Here is a 15,399-nt window from a genome sequence, read left to right on the forward strand (position 1 = left end):
CTCTGCCATGAATGATGCAGAATTGAAATGTGCTTTACTAGTTCCTTAATTATTTCTGTCATGCTCACCCTCCTTTTTTTCTATTTCATATTTATTTATACTTTGATAATCAGGAAAATTAACTGGTCCCAGGACACCTTTCGGTCATGACTTGGGCTACATTACCAAAGAAAAAAATACTGACAAAGGCATTGACCAAGACTGCATGTGCCACATATAGCCAGTGTGTGACAATGATCAAGTAAAATATTAAATGCTAAACACTACTATTTTATAAATATAAATGGTGTATTGCATGGCATTATATATATATATATACACACACACACACACACACACACACACACACACACATATATATATATATATATATATATATATATATATATATTAGACTACATGTTTGTGTATACAGGACATGTGTACAAAAATGTGTGTATAAAACGGAGAACTAGATTATATGCCTGAGTGTAATTCATGTCCTTTCAAAAAAAAAAAAAAAAAAGGCAAATGGACATTGTGTAACTGTGTCCACACAGACACACACACATGTATGTATGGATATATATATATATATATATATAAATGTATGTAGCATGTGGGATGCAGTACTTTGTTTAAATGCAGTTAAATATTTCTGATTTCCTTTTCTTAGTGTTTTTAATATAAAGCACATAGTAAATGTATGTTATAGTAAATTGTATATTACTGTTTCCATCAACTGTCACATTTCCTTTGTGGACTACGAAATGTTCCTGCACTTAGTGGATCTGCGTGTACCAGATATGTATGTCCCTCAGGAAGGATGTCGTAAAAAAGCATAAAGACCCATTTATGAACAGTATCAGTGCACCTAGTTGATAGGGTTGTCACCGGTCTCTTTCTCCAGTTCTGACCTTTGTGGCTTGAAAATAGTAAATGCATTGATACTTTGCAAGAAAAAATATTTTTACTTTTCTCTAAATGTCACAGAAATCTTTGATGCTACATTTAAGTTATCTGAGCATATAAACTATTATAAATAACTAATAAAAACAAAAAATACGGTCCAGGCAGCAACAGGAAAATGGTTGTAGAACAGTTCTTTCAATAAAAAATCACCACAAGCGCTTTCACCCTGACTCAAATGCAGGGCTTTTTCAAGTGCAAAGAAAAACACATAACACCCCTCCTATTTAAATACCAGTGTGTGTAAAAGAGCGCCAAAACTTTTTAAAGCTATAAGTACATAATTCACATCTACAATTTAAAATATTCACAGAATAAGTCCAAAATAGTCCAATAGCAAAATCCCTTCATAAACATTTAAATACACCTATAGAATTTAAATAACATATATGACTAAAAAACAAAAAATTGTCACAAGTACAGTAAGATATAATGAAAAATAATCCCCATGTTGAAAATTCATCACAACTTCTTGGATCTCCGAACCAAGTAGGGTTTAATGGAAATATGATCATATAGTCCTGGAGGTTGAGTTGCATTTAATTTTAATTGCCAAGAAATCTCCCTACAAACATAGCCAGTTCTCCCAATCCCCACCCCTGGGATCTACATGAACTTGTTCCAAAATTCCAAAAAGAAACCCAAGGTGGGTAGGTTCCATATGTAGATACCTATACAATGCACCATTTAAATGTTTTCCTAATATTATAGGTGTGTTCATAAATACGTTTAAGTGCCCTTTCTGATTTTCCAATGTAAAAACTAGGGCAACCTTTATACAAAGCCAGATATACTTTACCTTTAGTGGTGCAATTACCCTTTCTAAAACACACTATTCGCATAATTGTTCAAAGTAACTTTTACTTTTTCACAAGTGTATTTACAGTACCCGCATCTTCCACACTTTCTTGTACCCTGATCTCCCTGTAGTCTAGTCCTGTTGTTCTTTTCAAAAAGCCTTTTTAAGTTGGTCCCTGTTTTAAATACAAAACTTGGACTCTCCCCTACCTTACAATGTCCTGAGTAAATTTCAGCATTTTCCAATTCCTTTTAACTAAGTCCTTAATTTCCCTAGACGCACAACTATGCTGTAAAACCAAAGCCTTCCCAAAAGGTTGATCACCGGTAAACCTTTCCTCAGTGTTACACTGTGGGGGGGTTAACTAAAAAGGGGAGATATTTTACACCCCACCCCACTATAACCTCTTTTGAAACTTCCTCTGTCAGGTTGACAGGGTAACCTCTTACTATAAACAACTCAGAAATAAATTTAATTTCAGATAAAAAATCTACTCTGAGGTCATTCTTGCTGCTCTAATCATCTGGCCCTTTACAATGCTTTTTTTCTGCTTCCAGGGATATGATCACTGTTAAAAAGCAAATAGGAATTGCTAAAAGTGTTCTTAATATGAATCCTAGATCTTAGACCTCCATCTGTTTTGTCCAACCTTACATCTAAGTAGTCGATTCCTTGCTGGTCAAGTCTGAATGTAAATTTTAAAAAATTAGTAGTTGAATTGAGAAACTCAAGAAAATTGGTAATAGTACTCGCTGGACCTTCCCAAATAAATATATCGTCCAAAAAGTGGCGATATAACCTAATGTTCTTCCAATAAACATAATTAAACAAGTACTGAAGTTCCCATTTAAGGAGAACCAGATTAGCATATATGGGGGAGCAAGCCGCCCCCATAGGTACCCTTCTAACCTGTTCTCCCCTTCAAAAAACAAACAATTGTTTTCCAGTACAATCCTCAAGTTCCACCAGTAAGTCTACTTCAAAACTCAATGTAGACTCTCATTCAAAATAAATCCAAACCCTCCTCTGTTGTAATACACGAAAATAGATCAACCACATCAATGGTAAAAAAAATACACTTCCCCTTTATAGGGTTGCAAGGTTAGACCCAGTAGTAAATCCCATGAGTCCTTCAATAGATGTACAAAATCATCAGTAACATGTTTAAGGGTATGGTCCAAAAAAGTGGCTATGGGGGTAGGTTTTTGATCCCTTACTTGAAACAACAGGTCTATACGGCAGATCTATAGTATTCTTGTGTATTTTAGGGATACCAAAAAAGGAAGCTATTCTAGCCTTCCTATTAATCAAAATGGTCCCCAATTTAACATATATTCTATTTTCTAGTACTAATTCTTCATTAGCTAAATCAATTTTTCTATAAGAAATATTGACTTTAATAGATACTGGTGCGTACACATGGATATTCAATATTTCCAAAATTTTACTTCAGTATGAAATAGTATTAACTAAAACCGTACCACCCCCCCCCCCCTTTGTCAGGTTTCATAATTCGAATCTCTCGGTCTAAGGTAAGCTGCTGTAAAATGTTTTTTATTTATAATTTGGTAATCAGGAAAGTGAACTGGTCCCAGGACACTTTTCGGTCATGACTTGGGCTACTTTACCAAAGATAAACCAGTATTAAATGCACTTGGCAATACAAAGAAAAAAATACTGACATAGACATTGACCAAGACTGTATGTGCCACATATAGCCAGTGTGTGACAATGATCAAGTAAAATATTAAGAAACATTTACTAGAATGTATACATTAATAATACTTAACACTACTATGTTTATTATAAATGAATTGTGTGCACCCATATTGCACATGTGCACACACACACACACACACACACACACACACACACACACACACATTTATGTATAAATATATGTGTATGTGTGTGTGTGTGTGTATATATATATATATATATATATATATATATAGTGAGAAAGAGACTATATGTTTGTGTACATGTGTACAAAAATGTGTGTATAAAACGGAGAACTAGATTATATGCTTGTGTGTACTTCATGTCCTTTCAAAAAAAAAAAAAAAACAAATAGAAATTTTGTGTAACTGTGTCCACACAATGTGTGTATATAGATATAGATATATATATATATATATATATATATATATATATATATATATAGTGTTGTGACTTTCGGCTTTTCCCGGTTAGGGGTCGCCACAGCGGAACTCTGGTCCGCTAATGATTGGCAGTAGATTTTTACGTGCCGAGTTGCCAGCCCTGATGCAAACCTTCAAAGAAGGTACGCCCATTCACGCTTGTCTCCACACAGAAGATGCTTTAGCTGAGAATCGAACAGGACAGCATCTTACTGTGAGGCGACAACGCTACGGCAGCACCACCAACGCATGTGTAAAAATGTATGTAGCGTGTAGAGTACTGCACGTGGGATGCAGTACTGTGTTTAAATGCACGTGTGTCCGCCTGCTCATGCATGTGCATTTAAACAGTTAAATATTTCTGATTTCCTTTTCTTAGTGTTTTTGATGTAAGGGCACATAGTAAATGTATGTTAAAGTAAATTCAGCTGTATATTACTGTTGCCATCAACTGCCACATTTCCTTTGTGGACTACAAAATGTTCATGCACTTAGTGGATCTGCGTGTACCAGATATGTATGGCCCTCTGGAAGGATGTCACATAAAAGACATTTTTATGAATAGTATCAGTGCACCTAGTTGATAGGGTTGCCACCTGTCTCTCTGTCTCCAGTTCTGACCTTTGTGGCTTGAAAATAGTAAATGCGTTGATATGTTGCAAGAAAAAAATATTTTGACATTTTCTCTAAATGTCACAGAAATTTTTGATGCTACATTTAAGTTATCTGAGCATATAAACTATTATAAATAACATTTAAAGCTTAGCATTTCAATACTGTGTTGCTGCTTATGTAAATTTGTCAGGTGACAATTGCCTTTAAACCCCTTGACTGATCTAATTGCTTTGTTTTTCAGTGAAAGGGGAGTGTTAAGTTCTTCCTCTCTACAATAAAAACAGTGGAAAACAGTTCCACTGCTTTCTTGTTTATATCAGCTGCTGTGTGTGTTCCTGACATTAGCAGGATTAATTGCCTATCTATGACTGACAGCAGTATGTGACAGGGTAAACTACAGATTTAACTGTGTCTGCAGGTGGAGTCAAATTCCTCTGCAAAGTATGTAGGTGGGCTTTCCCTTCCCTGGACTTCAGTGCAAGGAAATAAAAGTTTTAAAAAGTACAAGCAGGTTTCTGGTACCTACACAATGCTGGAATCATATTGTAGGGAGAAAAACTTAGATTGAGTTAAACTGCAGGAGAGGGTGGAGTTCTTTAACAGAACCACCCTCTGTAAGTACTCACTTGCTCCAAACTGATTATATATAAATAAGGAATGTTTTTGACGTTTTTCATTATACTCTGCTAGGATTGCTTGTTTGTGTTTCAATAAAGGATATTCCATTTTTAACTCAAATGTGGACTACATACTGTTTTCTATTTTATTATTTTGTAGCGCATATTTTACAATTATATTTTACTTCAATTTTTAGTAAGTGGACTAAGTGCATAACATAATTTAGGAAGTTAACATTAGTCCCTTCACACTGCAAAGTTTCTTCTTTGTTTTATGGAATCCTCCAGTTTGAGAACGGTTTCATCACATTTGTTTTGTCCATCTTTTTCCTTTGGAAAAGGAGGGAAGACACTAAAGGAAATCTCTCCCTTGATGTGTCTATAGTTAACTTTACTGCATTTGATAGGTTGCTTGCTTCTGCACCAGCTGTCTCCTTCCTCCACATCTTTTCTTTTTGCCAGTTCATGTTGTGCCTGTCAAGAGTTTCTGTAGGTTTTTAATGCAAGTATATTGAAGACTTGTAAAAGTGCAGGATATAACAATCTGAAGCTAAATTTTGCTTCCCTACGGAGTATTATGGAAGGAAGAAAAGCATTTCTTTTGACTTGTTTGTAATGCAAAGTCGTTACCCACATAAACCCCTGTGTCTTCATCTTTTCAAGTTATTTCCATCCTCCACAAAACCAAATTTTTTATTTAACTTGGTGTGTCTGCAGTTTAGGTCTTAACTGCTTTCTCACACTCAAATTATCCATATTTATTCTAAGTGCTTTTTTAATATCAGTAGTAGAAAATCCATTCCATGCATTGAGGCATTTTCTCAGTCTTTACAAGTCTTCCCCTTAGTTTGTTTTGGTAGTGCTGTACATCTCCACTTGTTATTGCATGTATCGTCTTTGGGTTCAAGTAGTTTCTGTGCCATTTGTTCGTGTTTTTATTGCTGTTCCATCTTTTCTTTCATTTCCTTTTCAGCAGTTTGCATACTGGTTATTTTCTGTGAACGCCTGGTTAAAACAGTTTAATACTGCCTTTTTCTCTACATACTCAAACAGGGAATCATTTATCTTGAAAATCTGAGTACATATGTTCAGTGTTTCTGTCCAAGGTTACTGAGAGTTTTCTCCTTCAGCTGCCATTGCCATCTTTTCATAGGTTCATAGGTACTTACTAGGTGAACTACATCCAGGACCTTTATAAGCCTAGCTATGCAATCCAAACCAATTGTGTCCTTGTGTATCGTGGGTGCTTATTAGGAAGGGGCATGTTAGGACATTTCTAGAGGTTGTATGAGGGAGGAGGTATATTAGTTTGTGCACTACAGTCTGCCCCTCTCTGTCAGAGACATTGGTGCCAGACATTGGATGAATTACCAATTTCCCGTCCGTTGGTTAAGATTGCACATAAATGGGATTATGGATGGAGACTACTTCACAATGATGGGGAGCCTTTTCTAGAGCATAGGGAAACTCTGAGACACACATCTATCTCACCAACATGTCTTACGTCACAAGCAAAATTTAAATACTTGGATCTAGCAGTTCTGAAGCTGTTTGCGAATGTGCAAAATGTCAGTCAGAGCTGGATCCATGGATGCTTTGTATGCCAGGCATAGATCACCTCTCAGTAACCTGTAGGAGACACAGTATAGAGACAGGGCTTTAAGACTATCTGTTTAGGACACTGTGTTTATACCCTAGATTCTCCTGGTAAAGAACCTCTGTGAGCGTTCCAACTGTTTCTTACGTTTGGTCAAGTGCATGCCAAACCATTCTACCCAATAATGAGTTTAATAAGGGCTGAATAAAGTGGCACTATGACTTCCTTGGAACTGGATGCCATGTCCTTACTTAGTGGCTAACATAGAATGATTTTCTTACTAACTTGGTCACATGTTGGTCAAAGGCCAGATTACTGCTCTATCACAGTGCTTTGTGTCCTCCTGGTATGCTTTGCTCCACCACTCTGCTTTCGGTCTTCCTGAGTTTTCATAGTTGCTCTCACATTTATTTCACTTCTCTTTGTTAACCTTTTAGATGTCATAGGCACTTCAGCTACTAGTTTCTTTTAATTTGTAGCAGTCTGCAGGCATTTAATTTAAACTGCTTTCTGCCCAGAACTCTGCTGTAGTTGCTTACAATTCCACTTGTAGTTTGGAATCCTAATAAGAAACTTACCATTATTTTTTTATGAATGTAGTGAACTTGGGTTGCATTTTAAAATGTGATGAAGCTTTTTAAACATTTTGTTAAATTATCACCCCCTGTTTAATTTGTTTTTATCCCGTGTTTGGCTTTACCAAGTCCCAGACATGTCCTCTTTGGTCCTTGTACTTTCCCCAAACAATTCATAGTCCGAGATGAGGTTTCTAGGCATGATTTGTTTTCATATAATTTAAATCTTGGTAAGGTAGCTTTCTGTCCCCTTTAGACTAAACCCAATTGCCCTTAATTTTACATATCCACAATAAATTCTATAGTGCATCAGTCCTCACAGATAATGGGCCTGATTGTTCACACATTTATGAACACCTTTCATTTATATTTGCACTTTGAAGCTTTTCTTCCAAATTCATGGTGAAACAAATGTATAAATTCATCTGTACCATGGCTTTCAAATTAATGCCAGTATGAGGACTGTCACACGCAGGCAGGGCACACAATCTATGTAAAAAGAAAAGTAGGTAGTACAGCTAGGGAAGTAGTGCAGTAGCTTCCATCTCCCAGCATTGTGGTTGTTTGAGGGCTGCTTGAGGCCCGAGGGCTATGAGTTTGAGATCACTGATCAACGTTCTTATTCTGGTTTCATTTTCCAAGTCTACCTCCTACTTCTAATTCATAGCTCTCAACCTTCCATCTCTAAAATGAGGAACACTAGCCCTCGTAATGTGGAACAAATGAGCAAACTGTGGAACACGTACTAATGGCTTACTAACAACTTCAGCTAGGAAGGTCATAGGATGGTTAAAATATGCTGGTTTTACTTAATATCTTTTAGTAAATTAATATGATTTATTTCAATCTACCATGGATTTCACAAACAATTCCTAGCACTGAATGTGTTACAGACCCTTTCAATGTGGAACTTTGAGGAAAATGAACTTTTTAAGACCCCAAATGAGTTGCGTTCCTTGTAATGAGGTTCACTTGAGAGGTATGTTCTAATTACTTCGTCAAAATATGTGACTTGTAAAGTAAAAAAAATCTTGCTATTTAGAAATTTTCTGCCAGTGTGATGTTTGCATTTGAGACCCCAAAAAGCTGTATATAAACTTTTGTTTGATATTAAAACAAATAATGCGCAACTACAGTATTTAATCTGTATTTCAGTATTTTAAGGCTTTTTTGAGTATCATCTAAAATACACTTTTGCATATTGTGTGCAAGAGCACAGCACTGAATAATTTGTCTTGTAATTTACTGCTTCTTAGTAGTGAACTGTTAAGGGTTTGTTTTTGTCTTTCAGATTTTGATAACGGCTCTTCTATCAAACTGGGAACTCCTGGAACCTCAGGATTTTTGCAAAAGGAGGAACTAAGGTATATAATGCTTTGTTCCCTGTAGTCTATCAGTCTGTCTAAATAGAATTATGCTTTTCACTCGGATCTTTTGTATATGTGTAATACCCACAACTACTTGTGGCATTGTGACAATTTTTTATTTGGATTCCATAACTAATTGACTTAAGCTGTATAGGAAAAGGGAAGGTGAGAAACAAAAGGGCCCTAAAGTAGGTAATGACTGCAGTAGACACACTAAACACTATTAGTCTCCTGTTGCTGATATTTTCATACCTGAAGCCACTGTGTTATTGTGAGGCATAATGTAAAATATCACAGTAGAAGCCTAAAGAATACACAGCATCAATGTATAATGCACTGTGCTGGAAATATTTCTAAGTTATCTAGCAATTATGAAAATATGCAGTGTTTATTTTAATATATGTATGTATATATATATATATATATATATGTGTGTGTGTATATATATATATATATATATATATATATATATATATATATATATATATATAATATGCATAGCTAGCCTTAGGCATAGGCCAACTAGGTGGCCGGCTAGGGTGCCAGGCTAGCAGGGGCACTTTTCTAGTATTTATTTGATGTAGTTAGACCAGGATGGGGGCACCAGGTAGTGTGGTGGGGGGTGCCATGGAGCCCTTTTGCCTAGGGCACCAGTTGACCTAAGGCCGCTGCTGTATATATGTACACACACACTAATTTCAGTGAGCACTTCAGCAGTTAAGTACCTTATGTGAAACCTTAGATGAAAACCTTGATACTTGCAATGGAAGTTGTACAGCCGTAGAGAAAGTGTATTATACTGTTACGAAGATATGCATATTTTTTTCATATTTCTGTAAATCATTATAAAGGTACTTAAATGGCGACAGGAAATTTTCTGTCAAATTTATTGCTGACATTGTAAATTTAGATTGTGCAGTTCAGAAGGTATGAAGTTTCTTCTGAAAATTCAGACATTTTGGATTTTTTTAATATAACACTGAAAACATGGACTAATGTCACTGTAAAGAAAACTTTGCACCTTTTTAAGAACATGCTCTGTTAACAGTGTATGCACTTGTGTTTGGATTATTAACTTGGTTGGCAATATAAAAAATCAAGAGGACAGGAAAACTTGCATGTTATATATTTTTTTTCACTTGTTAGTGATATCTTCCAGTAAAAACATTTTGAGCCCATCATGGTATAAAATTACTGTTCTTTCTAGATGGTTCCATATGTTTAGTATCATAATCAGTATGGGACTCTAGTCTAGTATTAGATTTGTAGCTTGGGCAGGCTCTTAACATAGCGTGTTGATATAATGGTAGCAGTATGCCATTCTGTTTGAAAAGTTTACAACACCAACTGTTCTTGAATATGTACATTTTAACCTAGATGTAATTTGAGTGGATTGTCTCACTATGCTGATCGATGTAGAAATGTCTGAAATATTTAAGAATAAATCAAACTAGAGAGATCACTAGTGGCTCTGATAAATCCTCTTCACAACCAAGAACCATGTGTACACCAAGAGTGAGGCACAGATTGAACAAATACATAAACCACAGCAAGGATGAGGAGATAGCTGTCCCCAGAGTGAAAACAGCAGACTGCTTTCATTTCCTTGTTTGGGAAAAATGAAAAATAAAAATTTCTTAAACTTAAATATTTAAGCAACAGTAATAAACAGTAGGAAAACTTCAGACATTCATTCCTCTTCTATAAAGGTACTAAAGAAATAAACTTCAGCAAACTCAGTCACTGGAATAACTCTGCTTTTTATTTCTGATGAGCGCTTTCGCTCATCAGCTGGATTTCAAGTAAACTTTTCAGTAACCACTTAACCAATGGAAACTCGTTCACAGGAATGAGACAAAACAGAGCAACTCTTGATAGGCTAGCCTGACAGTTTAAGCAAACCTGATGTAAACAAAAGCCACCTTTACAGCCCCATAGAGATGGGTCAAAAATGAGGTCAGTACTGATCTTCAGACACACTGAGATACTTTCTCTGTCGGTGATATAAAAAGACCACATGCCTGTGTTTAATGTAATTCACTACACGCCTAACCACAAGGAAACACAGAGCACAATACAAGTCAGGTAAACCAGGTAGCAAAAAAATGAAGATAACCATTCCTAACAAACACATACTAAAAATAAAATAGAAAAACAATGTGCATAAGAAAATAATCAAACTGTAAACATTTCCCACAAGACCAGAATCCAGACACAGGAGTGCAAATAATGACCAATCCTAATTAGCACTCCAACAGTAAGAGCCAAAACAAGTAGTCTAATAAAAAAATAAATAAAAGGCCAATGCTAAAGGCAGTAGTCCATTGATAAACAAAAACAAATCAAGAAGTTAATTCCAAAAGGATTCAGATGTACCATGGGAAGAGACTCTAAGCAGTCTAAAATCTATAGAATAATGCCATCTAAAATAAGAAATGCTAATAAAACAAGTCTTAATAAACTGGAGTGCAGAACTAGTAATAAAGTCCTAGGTTGTCTCCAGACAAAAACAAGGTGTAGCAAAACTCCCTTCACTAAAGGCCATTTAGCACCAAGGTGAAAATAAGATCCTTATTAAAAAAAAAAAAAAAAAAAAGTCTGAGTGCCATAGTGAAGAGGTGTGTGTGTGTGTGTGTGTGTGTGTGTGAGAAAGACAAACGAATCAAGAAGACAGGACTTGTCACAGTAACTGTAGAAGAGAAATGATAAATCAAATGCATGAAAAACTGTACTCATATGTGCATTAAAAAAAAACTGCTTTTGCCCACTGGGCCTCCTCAGATAACTTAAAACCGAGCATCCAAGAAATCAACAGTACACTAAAAATATAGAGGAAAACAGCTATAAAGGTGTGAAAAATCACAAATGCAAATGAATGTTGATGTTGTAGCAGAACATATAACGACCAGAAACTAACAAAAGTTAAGGCCAAAGTCTGAAAAAAGTGAAGACCAGAGCAAACATGACATCATAACCATTAATAAAACAAAGTGTCCAGTTTCCTATGTTGAATGAATTTAATTTAACAATCAGAATTAATTCCAGGTGATTTACAGGCCTCAAGGCAAAATTGCCATTCCATCTCCTCTTCCAGAATGGCATTATAGTTTCCCTTGAGCAGACCCATCCTGATCGTGTCCAAAATGTAGAGTGAAAAAGGAATGACCTGGAAATTCAGTGCTGTGCTTTTCAAGAGGATTCTTGCTTTATTTAGTCCAGTTTCAGATGTGTGCTGAACTGTCTTCCTTTTAAATTTTGAATAGTCTTGCCAATAAAAAAAAAGACACTTGCAGCACTGGGATCTTTAAATCATTTCACTGTTGCAGTTACCAGCTACCTTGCTGTTATTTCTTTCTTTTGCTGAAGCAGATGAAAAAATCTCTGCAGCTCATGAACTCCCAAAAGGTACAGAAAAGGAGTCCTCATTTGAAGGTACCAGGCCCTCCCATACTGTGCTTTTTTGAATGTCCCTACTAAGATCTAATGTTCCTGCCTTTTTTGAAAAAAGGACTAGGGCCTACAATCGTGTTCACCACTCAGTTATTAGATACAATGAATCAATTACAAAAATAATGCTTATTTCATAGGCATCTTTACTGAAAAGTAGTGGTGTACTATTATTTTTTTCTTTCCTTTGGTCAGTGTAGTAAGTTCTAAAATCATGAAACAATCTTATTTCTGGTCTGTATGAAAAAACGCCCTCCCTTGCGGTGAGGTCCTTAATAGGAGCAGTCCAGTCTCAGTCCCTCTTTTATATCCTTCCTCGAAAAAATCTCGGAAGGTTCTGCAGGTTCTTTAGGAAATTAGCTGTTTCTGTGGACACATAAGCAATCCCAATACCCTGTGACTTACCACATTATGCTTAGTCATTTGTAGGTACATGTTGCTGCCATGAAGGTAAATTTACCTGGGTGGGTTTTCACAATAAACCATTGTAAAGTTCTTATAACTACTTATGCTTGTAAATAGTGAGATCCAGGAAATTAACTGAATGGCAGTCATTATAATTACATTAAAAAAATCAGTCTGTTGTCCAGTATGTACAAAAAACTTCAGAGCTTCCACTGACCCTTCCCATACAATAAAAATGTCATCAGTGAATCTAAAGTAACATTTGGTGAGACACCAGAAAGTTATAGAACATTTCACACTTCCACTTAACTAAAGCTGTATTAACTAGGCTAGGAACCATAGTTGCTTCAATTGCAATTCCACATTTGTTTGTAAAAACTGCCATTAAATAAAATAAAAAAATGTGTGTGCGTATATATATATATATATATATATATATATATATATATATATATATATGTGTATATATAATATATATATGTATATATAATATATATATAAATAAAATTAATAACGAAAGGAGCAAACCAAGGTGCCAACTCCAAAAAAGCATCCGTAATCCACTGAGTACAATTAAAGCAGCACACCAAAAAGCAGAAAAGATAAAAATCGAAAACGTTTTATTCCATTGAATGAACAGACAGCTGTAGGGTAAGCGCTTTCGCTAATGCTTCATCAGACCCATTCAAACAGCAGTTAATCACACTTAAATGATAAAAAAGGCGGTAACATTTACCTGCCAATTAAAACAAAATTACATCATTCCTTAAAAACCACTATTAACAACATATAAAAATACTCATAAAAAACATATGCATGGCAAATTCATAAAATATAGAAAATACATGTAATCAGAAATAGCTAACCTTTTGTCAGGGATTTTAAAATATAACAATCCAATCCAATAACTTCTATTTACAGAGTCTGCGAGACTTTAAAAATGGTTTTACTGGAATCATTGAGTTCAGACCAGGAAAAGTGTCCGATCTCAGTCTCATGATCCAGATCGCTTCTCGGGTCTCTGTATATGTTCGTATATCACCTCCCCTGGGTCCCTCAAAAACCTGTTCAATCACCCTAAAGCTAAATACGTGCGACTCACCCCCCGCTATCACATGTTTGGCTAAGGCACTCGTTTTGTTGCAGGTCCTAATGTTATATAAGTGCTCACGTATCCTATCTTTCAATAACCTGTTCGTCTTTCCAACATAGAATGCCTGGCATCCTTCACAGGTAGCCAGATAGACTACGTTGGAAGATAGACACGAGGCTTGGACTTTGAATGTAAAGGAATGGTTATGAGCTGGACTAAGGAAATGTGATTCCATGTTGATGTGACTACAAAAATTACACTGTTCACACCTAACTGTACCATACCCAGAAGAGGGGGAACTATACGGGTAATCACCCGGATAACATAGTAGTCTTTTCAGATTCTTTTTGTTTTTATATACAAAATGAGGATTCTCTCCAACTATATCTCTTAGAGAGCTGTCAGCAGTTAACACTCGCCAATGTGTCCTAACTATATCTTTGATCATCCCCACATCAGTAGTGTAAAATATGGGGAATGTCAAATTGCTATTAAAGGTATTGTTAGTGACCACTTCCTGTCCTATTCCCTCAACAGTAGCAGTTTCACTCCCAAAATATGGAGTAGCTCTATGTCTCCTAAGTAGAGATATGTCCTTCGTACCTTCAGAAATATCTCTATTGGAATAACCACGTTCCAATAATCTGTCACGTAAATCATCCAACTCAGTATGGAAACCCTGTTCCGAAGGGTTATTTCTTGAAACTCGTATTGCCTGTCCTTTAATAATATTATTATATACATAACCTGGGTGCATGCTCGTCCTATGCAAAAGGACATTCCTATGGCATGGTTTCCTAAAAACCCCAGTATTTACTAACCCATTCGGCAATCTTTCCACAAAGATATCCAAGAATGGGATCTTAGTTGATGAATATTCATGTGTAAATTTTAAATAATTAGTTGCTGAGTTGCCAGGCATTCTATGTTGGAAAGACGAACAGGTTATTGAAAGATAGGATACGTGAGCACTTATATAACATTAGGACCTGCAACAAAACGAGTGCCTTAGCCAAACATGTGATAGCGGGGGGTGAGTCGCACGTATTTAGCTTTAGGGTGATTGAACAGGTTTTTGAGGGACCCAGGGGAGGTGATATACGAACATATACAGAGACCCGAGAAGCGATCTGGATCATGAGACTGAGATCGGACACTTTTCCTGGTCTGAACTCAATGATTCCAGTAAAACCATTTTTAAAGTCTCGCAGACTCTGTAAATAGAAGTTATTGGATTGGATTGTTATATTTTAAAATCCCTGACAAAAGGTTAGCTATTTCTGATTACATGTATTTTCTATATTTTATGAATTTGCCATGCATATGTTTTTTATGAGTATTTTTATATGTTAATAGTGGTTTTTAAGGAATGATGTAATTTTGTTTTAATTGGCAGGTAAATGTTACCGCCTTTTTTATAATTTAAGTGTGATTAACTGCTGTTTGAATGGGTCTGATGAAGCAGTAGCAAAAGCGCTTACCCTACAGCTGTCTGTTCAATGGAATAAAACGTTTTCGATTTTTATCTTTTCTGCTTTTTGGTGTGCTGCTTTAATTGTACTCAGTGGATTACGGATGCTTTTTTGGAGTTGGCACCTTGGTTTGCTCCTTTCGTTATTAATTTTATTTATTTCTTCATTGCTGTTTACGAAGGGGCAATTCATTCCGCACCAGCACTTATTGGACTTCTTTATACATATAATATATATATATATATATATGTATATATAATATATATATATATATGTATATATATATATATATATATATATATATATATATGTATATATAATAT

At 35.6% G+C, this 15,399-nt stretch overlaps 1 protein-coding gene across 8 annotated transcripts in view; it reads left to right on the top strand.

Annotated features, from left to right (window-relative positions):
• The window catches only part of SVIL (supervillin), a gene marked incomplete in the record, with an annotated part of 2,930,183 nt that overhangs the window by 68,051 nt on the left and 2,846,733 nt on the right, over positions 1–15,399 (top strand). For all 8 annotated transcript variants that reach the window (XM_044066681.1, XM_044066680.1, XM_044066686.1 and 5 more), the window contains 1 exon segment: positions 8,584–8,656.

The sequence above is a fragment of the Protopterus annectens genome, chromosome 3.part1 (genome assembly GCF_019279795.1).
Source record: "Protopterus annectens isolate FY-2018-M chromosome 3.part1, PAN1.0, whole genome shotgun sequence".
NCBI classification, from domain to species: Eukaryota; Metazoa; Chordata; order Ceratodontiformes; family Protopteridae; genus Protopterus; species Protopterus annectens.